Here is an 8,723-nt window from a genome sequence, read left to right as displayed (position 1 = left end):
AGTACTCTTAAAAGTTGTTATTCAGGCCATTCCGACATATACTATGAGTGTGTTTCAGCTGCCCAAGACTCAGTGCCATGACATAAATTCCATGATGCTGAGGTTTTGGTGGGGTCATAAGGGGAACGATTTGAAGGTAGCATGGATGAGTTGGAAGAAGATGGGGCTATCTAAAATATGTGGAGGGTTAGGATATCGTGATTTGGAGCATTTCAATTTGGCACAACTAGCAAAACAAGGTTAGCGCATTCTTCAGAACCCGAACTCTTTGGTTGCAAAAATTATGAAGGAGAAATACCTCCCTAAGGAGTCATTCCTCAATTCCACAATAAGGAGTAGGCCTTCATATGCCTGGAGAAGCATATGGAATGCTAAAAAATTATTGGAGGAAGATCTTATTTGGAGGGTGGGAGACGGGGAATCTGTTAGAATTTAGGGGGATAGATGGCTTCAATCTCCAACAACTTACCAAATTCAATCCCCCGCACAAGTCCTAGGAGAGGAGGCCAAAGTTGTAGCACTTATAGAGGTTAATACTCAATGTGGAATACCCCGCTTATTCAAGAGATTTTTAATCCAGAAGAGGTGTCTAGTCACTACAAAAAAAAAAAAAAAGGGTCATTATCGGCCACTAATGCTAAATAGCGGCGACGATTAGGATTGCCGCTAATGACTATTTTTTCCGTCGCAAAACTAGTTTGAAATGGGTCTTGAGTCGCCGCTAGTGAGGGGTCTTTAGCGGCGACCTCTATTTAAAAGATCATTAGCAGCGACCATAGAGTCACCGCTAATGACACCTCATTAGCGGTGACTTTAAGGTCACCGCTATTTAAATGAAAAAATAAAAATTATTAGCTATTTAAAACATTATTAGCGGAGACCATGGAGTCACCGCTATTGACATATCATTAGCAGGGACATTAAGGTCGCCGCTATTTAAATGAAAAATTTTAAAAAATCATTAGTGGCGACTTTGTGGTCGCCGCTAATGATTTTTTTAAAAAAATTATAATTATAATAATTATACTTTTTTTTTAATATAATAATTATAATAATAATTTTTTGACTATTCAACATAACCTAAACCAACTTTTTATGTCTAATTAACCGTTAGCCAATTGGGGGTTAAAAATGCATTAAAACAAAGTAATCCAACAAAGATGACATACAAAGTAACATGGATATTTGGTTATCATATAACACGTATATGCATTTGAGGCATAAAGCACACAAGTGGTGGCACTCAATACTTGGCCAATTTAAGATATCTCTTTTTGTGTCATAGATAAAGTATATTCCCCCATAATATATTTTCTCCTTCAAAAAAGAAAAAAAAAAAGTGCAAGGCAAGGAGTCAAGAAGGACGAGCTTGACATTGAAGCCTTCCATAAAGCTGAGAAGACTCAAAAAATTTACAACATTTCATACCAGAAACAGACAAATAACTAACTATATACAGAGCAATGTGTTGGGATTAGAGCTTTGCAAGTGAAAATGAACCGAGTAATTTCATATAATTGAGCAATGTACTGAGCAGCATCACCAACTAAAATGAATCAAAAATATGCACAAGTAGTAGTAATAATCAACTTCATGCAATAGCATTTAACAAAGAATATCTTTTATTTCCCTTTCAAGCTGAGCAACAAGGAGAATTAAATTTATGAATCCAAGAAAAAACCTGCCTCACTGTTTTTCATTTGCAAAAGTGAGGAGATTCAAGCCCAAACCACAGCTTAAATTGAAAACTTTACACTTAAATAAGTAAAAAAACCATCCAATTTTCAACAAATAAAATTAGCCTATTGAGTTGTAGTGCTTTCGACAAAGAAGTTTATTTACAGCAGAGTTCAGCAGATGTAGTAAGTCCACACCTTAGTGACAGGAGAATATTGTGCTCCTGAATGCATGAGCTGAGAATCACAGAGAATGCAGAGTAGATGAAAAAAGTGCCTGAAAAAGAACAGAAAAAACAAATCAAACAAGGAAGTTATACTCATTACTTGTAAAACAATGCACTTGTTCTCATGTCAATTGGGAAGTTTTCTTTACCTAAAGCACTCCAACTCATAAGAAAGTTGAAGGTATAGGAAATTGCCCAAGCACCCAACCAATTCATCAGCACCACCAACAGCCCCCTTCACATTTACTGGGAAAATCTGGGAGAGAATAAGTTACATATAAACCCAATGATTTTTCTGCTCACTTTTTGGTATCCAAGAGGATAAAGTACAAGAAATAGGAACACTATAGAGTCCTAAGCTGTCTAAGATTTGCACAAATTAACTTTGCAATGTTGAAAGTTACCTCAGACATGATCAACCAAGGGACTGATCCCAATCCAATAGAGAAAGATGCTATGTAAATCTGATTTCAATAGAACAAAAGAAAAAATAAAAATCCATCTTGAATTTGAATTTGAATTTTTACAGCAAAACTTTGCAGTTATCATAGTTAATTTACCAGCACTCCAGCAACAGCAAATATTGGTACCCACTCCAGCAACAAGTTGTGGCTCTAATTCATATATAACTTAATTCTAACAAAAAAAAAAAGATCTTCAGCCTTAACTACCACAATCAAACACAAACACTAAGAAAAGAAAAGAAAAGAAAAAAAAGAAGTGAACTATATTTTGATAGAAACAGATATGTAGTTTGGCATAAAAAGACAACCATATGCTTGCCACAAGAAGGGATAGGTCATAGAAAGTTTAGCATATTGATAGTTATATTCTCGAAAGACATTATTTTTAATCGCCAAACAATTATAATCAAAAGCCAAACACTCCAATTCACACAAATATAATCAAAAGCCAAACACTCAAATTCACATTCTACTCGTCCTTATAACTCCATGCAAGCCCCCCGCTCGCTACATTTCACAGTACTTCCATCAACAAGTGAGTGACAATTTGATTGAAATAACTTACCATCAATTGAGTCCTTTAGTGCAACAATTTCTTGCCTATCTTTCTCTCCTGCCATCCTACATACACTAAAAAAAGAAAATAGTGTTATATGTAAGAAATTCCATTTCAAGTATGTCCCTTATGTCACATATATTGTAATTATAAAATATATGTAATTACGGTGTTAGTAATTTATTCCAATTAAAGCTTATTGTGTAAATCAAATATTCTGAATTAAATTACTGATTTAATTCTTGTGGAACAAGTATTTGATTTCAATCAAATATTCTGAATTAAATCACTGATTTAATTCTTGTGGAACAAGTATTTGATTTAATTAAAGATTTTATTTTTGTGAAATCAATTAGCTGTATTGATTTGATTTTTATTCCTTGATGGGAGGAATAATTAAGGTAACAGCTCTAATTGAGGGTCCCCTGACCTACCTATAAATAAGGCCTGTGTATTCCATCAATTGGCGCTCACTGGTAGGCATAGGTAAGAAGAACCTCTCAATATTTTTTGTTTTCTAAATTTGGTTGCTGTGAAACTGTTCTTCAATTGGCTTGAGCAAAAGCATGACTAGAGGTATTTATATAATTATTCATTCCGTTGCTAATTTTATTGTCAATTAGCATTTAATTATATATTGAATTCTTACATGTGGTATCAGAGTCTCCTTTAGGCCATATTTGCTCAGTCTAATTTTTTAGATATGCCTGCTATAAATTTGTATTTTGTTTCAATAATATTCATTTTGTTCAATTAATTATTGAAACAAAAATAGCTTGAAACAAGCTGAAACCCAAGATATATTTTTTTTTATTTGTTGCACGGTCCTGTTGATACTTGTTTATGTTGAAATAAAATAAAGCTTGTGTTTTTACGTGAAGCTTATATATGGATGTTTAGTTTTGGTTCATTTGGATACATTGTTTTGTTTGGACTTAAAAGCTAACAATTCTTGGTGTTTTTTTGGGGACTTGACCATATTGTCCTTATGGCTTGAGAGGGTGGTGAAAAGAAAGAAACCCACGACCCTGTTAAAATTTTGTTGAAATAAAATAAGTACAGGCCATTAATGTTTGTAGAAAGGAGAGATGGTTGGCATCTCGAAAGGCCGTTCCTGTTATCCACACGTCCAGTTAAGGCTTCCCACCCTTGGGGTGGATCTATAACTAGCACCGGCTTTCCCCACCTGCAGTGCCGATCTTTCCCCACTTGCAGCACCGGTTTTCCCCTACCTGCAGCGCCGATATTCCCCTCCCACCTGAAGCGGTTTTGGCGGCATAAAGGGTGCAGCGGCCCCTTGCCGGTGACAATGGCCGTTTGCCGTTGGGTGGCAGCTCTGCGTGGCCGGCGCATTAAGGAAGTGGCGCCGGTGGCCGGCAGATGGGGAAGGGGAAGGGGAAAGGGCGGCGGCACTAGGGTTGGGTATTTTTCGGGTTGGGGAACATGATGATCCAGGTAGGGTTTTTCAAACCCATATGGAACCGGGTCTAGTGTTTTGGGCTATTGGGTATGGGTTTATTTTAACCTAAGCCCGATCCAGTTATAAAAAATAAAGGAGCTGGGTCATTAAGTGGGCTGACCCAAAAGCCCAATCCATTTGAAGTGGCCCATCCAGATTAAAAAAAAAAAGAAGAAGATGATTTGGGCTCATTAGGTTTAGAACTTGGGTTCTTAAGGTATAAAGGGCCTAAGGTCACTTTAAGACTATTAGGCTATTGAGATTATTATGATTTTATGTTGCATTTTTATTCATCTTATGATTTAAATTGTTCAGTATTAAATTATTGTTTCTTTAATGCATGAACTTAAGGATATATTTATTCTTTTAATTGTTTAAATATAAATTGTTTGATGCCTGGACCTGAGAATAATTAACTAAGCCTCATGTGTTGGTGAATGTTTATGGTACTATCCAAAATTGCAATCAGAAAGCTCTGGCAAGCTAAGTCTTGGGACTTAAGTGTGCCGTTGTGCGCCCTCTCACTTATCTGGGACACTATTCGGTTGTACTTTGGAAAAATACTGTTTACCCACTAACATGATGGTTTTGTCTTTTATTCTTGGGAACTTTATTTGTGGCATCTATACAGTTATTGGATGTTAATGAAGTAGTGATTATCATAATAATTTTGGGAGAGCCACAGCATCCCAATTTTATAATGATAATTGCATCAAGATCATATATGTGAACTTCATAAGGAAAATTAACATCCTGTTGTAATTAATTCATAAATTTAATTACTAATCCCCACTGGGACGTTATTATTTTTATGATTTAATTAGAATAAGATAATAAATTTAACTTTAAAAATAAAATTTCTCTTTGGCCCACAGGTACGAAGAATTTTATTTATTAATGTTAAATTTATTAGTCCTATTAAAGAGTAAATTTCATGCGTGATGCAACCTTTGCCCATTGGTAGGTTGAAATTTACTATTAAATTAGCATTGGTTAATTTAAATAAATTCTATGTTAATGAAGTAATAATTGTCATAATAATTTTTGGGAGAGCCACAGCATCCCGATTTTATAATGATAATTGTATCAATATTATATATATGAACTTCATAAAGAAAATTAACATCGTGTAGTAATTAATTCATAAATTTAATTTGCCAATCCCCACAGGGACGTTTTTATTTTTATGAGTTAATTAGAATAAGATAGTAAATTTAACATTGAAAATAAAATTTCTCTTAGGCCCACAGGTACAGAAAATTTTATTTATTAATGCTAAATTTATTAGTCTTATTAATAAAGAGTAAATTTCATGCGTGATGCACCTTTGCCCACAGGTAGGTTGAAATTTACTATTAAATTAACATTGGTTAATTTAAATAAGGTTATTACATAGCATTAAAGTATATAATTTTTCTTGGTTACTGGATGTATTCCTACTGCTTTAATTATTAGTATTTTATGTTCCAATAATTCCTAGTGGTAATTTTTCCTGACTGAAAAGAAAAATGTGCTTTTCACTTTGGGGTGTTTGGAGACTGAATTGACGTTTCGTGTGGACGAATCACCTTCTCCCACGGAATCAAGTACGCCACATGAGATTATTAAACATGAACGATTGTAGTGATTTAAATCGCTTAAGTTTCAACGTTCATGAAGTCTCATATCAAGGAAAGCATTAGGGTTTTATTCCTTAATGTTTTAAGGCCAAAGAAAGGTCATTGAGGAACATTTAGTGAGTTCCAATAAGGCTTTGGCCTGCACCCTAATAGAAAAGCTTTAAAGTAAAACCTTTTACAGTTTCAAAATGTGCTTGAGCACATTATGGAAATGAAGGACATAACAGCTCATTATAAAGTCCCTAAAGGTTGAGTTTTTGAGTCATTATGGTCAATTTTATTCTCTCATCTAAATATGATATTTTTTCAAATATCTTGTGGCACACATAAGGATAACTGATCAATTAAGGAACTTCTGATCATGTGTGTTCAAGAAGATGAGAGATTAAGACGTGAGAATCCAGAAAGTTATTCATGTTAAGGGAAAGACCTTTATAGGCAATCATGTCCAATAGTTGATGAATGAAAACAAGGTGCCAACAAAGTGTTATGGCAATTAAGATACTTGTTTCTCTCACACTAAGGAAAATTATGGGCATATAAAGAATGATTGCATAAAGTATCATAAATGACTTGAAATAAAGGTAATCTCATACACCTAGTGTGTCATGAATCTCTTTTATTGACTCTCTTAAGAACTATGTGGATTGAATTTGGTTTAGCGGTCCACGTTGTCAACATAATGCAGGGTTTTCTAAATAATACTGGTTTACAATTGGAGGTTGTTGGGATCTATAGATTAATTTTTTTTAAAAAAAATTTAGTTATGTCATGTTGACCTTAATAATGTTTTTATATATTCCACAATTCTTTTAGAAATTTAATTTCTATTTTAGTTTGTTAAAATCAAGTTTGAGTATTGTTAAAATTTTTTGGTGGAATATTAAATTAATGGTCTATTTAAAATTGATCTAGATCCCAATTTTTTGGAAAATTAATCCCTGCATATAAATGTTGACATAAAGCAGAGTCTTATGAATGAGAAAATCCTCTATGTTATGGCATTGGAGATTGGAATATATCTCTATAAAGAATAAAAAGGTCGATAAATGATAGAGTTTTTACGACTCTTGAAATTTACTACCTTTGGTATTTATGTGGATTGCATTAAGGAAAAACAGACCAACTATACCACTAAAGGTGCCAACAAAAGGATTTTTGAAATTCTTGAGATCATGTACAAGTGTAACATTTTCCATACTTCTTGCCTAAATGGTTAGAGATATCCTATCTCTTTCGGTAATAACCATATAAGGTTTATGTATCTCTATCTTCTAAATCATAAGGTTGGGGCATTAAATGCTTTCAGTACCTATAAGGTGGAAGTAGAGAAACAAAACAAAAGAAAATTAAGATCGTAAGATCTGATAGAGGCAGATAGTATTATGGTAGGTACACGAAAAGGGGACATGAAAGGTAATGTTCTATTCTCCTAATGGAGTGAAGCCTTGAAAACCGCTGTGCATACATTTAACTCGATTCCAATCAGAGTTGTCCATAAAACACCTAAATTAAGGAATGAATGGAACCAAGTTCAAATTGTTTACACATATGGGGTTGTCTTGCTATAGTGAGGATTTATAATCCACACCTAAGGTAATTAGCTTCAAGGATAACTAGCAGAATTTTATAGGTTATACAGTAAACTCCAAGGGGTTTAGGCTTTACTGTTCTTCATTTAGTCCTAGAATTGTTGAGTCTAATATTCAAAATTTATAGAGGACGCTGAACTTAGTGGGAGTGCTTATTCTCAAGGGATTGAATTAGAGGAAGCACAAGAGTTGACTGAAGCTCCTTCACATGAAGGGTGTTTGACTGTGCTTAAGAAAAATCAAATTGATTATCTTCAAGCACAATCAGTTTCAGAACAATCAACTCATAAGGAACAAGTTCAAAATGAACCTACTCAGACTTTGTCAAAAGTAAATGAAGTAGGATTAAGAAGATTCTCTAGAATAAGGCGACCAACAATCTCTAGTGATTATGTTGTATGCTTCCAGGAGTCTGATTTTTATGTCGGACCTAAGGACGATCCAAAATTTGCTTTCACATCTTTTTGGGTGGAGATAACTTCACATTGTGTTTCAATGCCATGAAGGAAGAGATGAAATCTTTGGCTAAAATTCAAGTCTGCAATTTTGTTGACTTACCAAAGGGAGTTGTAGCCATAGGCTGCAAATGGGTTTATAAAACCTAAAAGGATGCTTCCGGGTAATGTTGAACGATATAAAGTTAGACTTGTAGCCAATGATCTCATTCAAAATGAAGGCATTGATTATCATGATATGAGTATCTCATTTTGTTTTAGAGCTATATCAAAAGGATGTGAAAAACAATTTTCCTGAATAAGGATCTTAAGGAAGAAGTGTACATAAGACAACTTAAGGGGTTTTATTAATAACAGTCAGAAAGCTTGCTAATTAAGGATATCTATTAATGGACTAAGATAGGCCTCTCATTAGTGGTATATAACACAAGGTTGTTACCTCATATAGGTTTATTGAGAACCTTGTTAATCATTGAATATACCTTAAGGTCAGTGGGAGTAAAGTTACATTTCTTTTAGTCCTGTATATAGATAATATTTTGCTTGCAAGCATTAATTTAGGTTTGCTACATAAAGTTCCTCTCACTAAAGTTTTGGGAGAGATTCAGAATGAAGAACTATGAATCTTCAGTAGCACCTATTATTAAAGGGGATAATGTCCTAAAATGTATTGGA

General features: G+C 34.0%; 1 pseudogene; it reads left to right on the top strand.

Moving 5' to 3' along the window:
* Positions 1-3,992: 3,992 nt before the first annotated feature.
* LOC148587616 (U6atac minor spliceosomal RNA) lies at positions 3,993-4,101 on the top strand (annotated as a pseudogene).
* Positions 4,102-8,723: the final 4,622 nt, after the last annotated feature.

This window comes from Corylus avellana, chromosome 2 (assembly GCF_965113065.1).
Source record: "Corylus avellana chromosome 2, dhCorAvel1.hap1.2, whole genome shotgun sequence".
Taxonomy (NCBI): Eukaryota; Viridiplantae; Streptophyta; class Magnoliopsida; order Fagales; family Betulaceae; genus Corylus; species Corylus avellana.
This window is presented reverse-complemented; position numbering and strand designations above follow the sequence as displayed.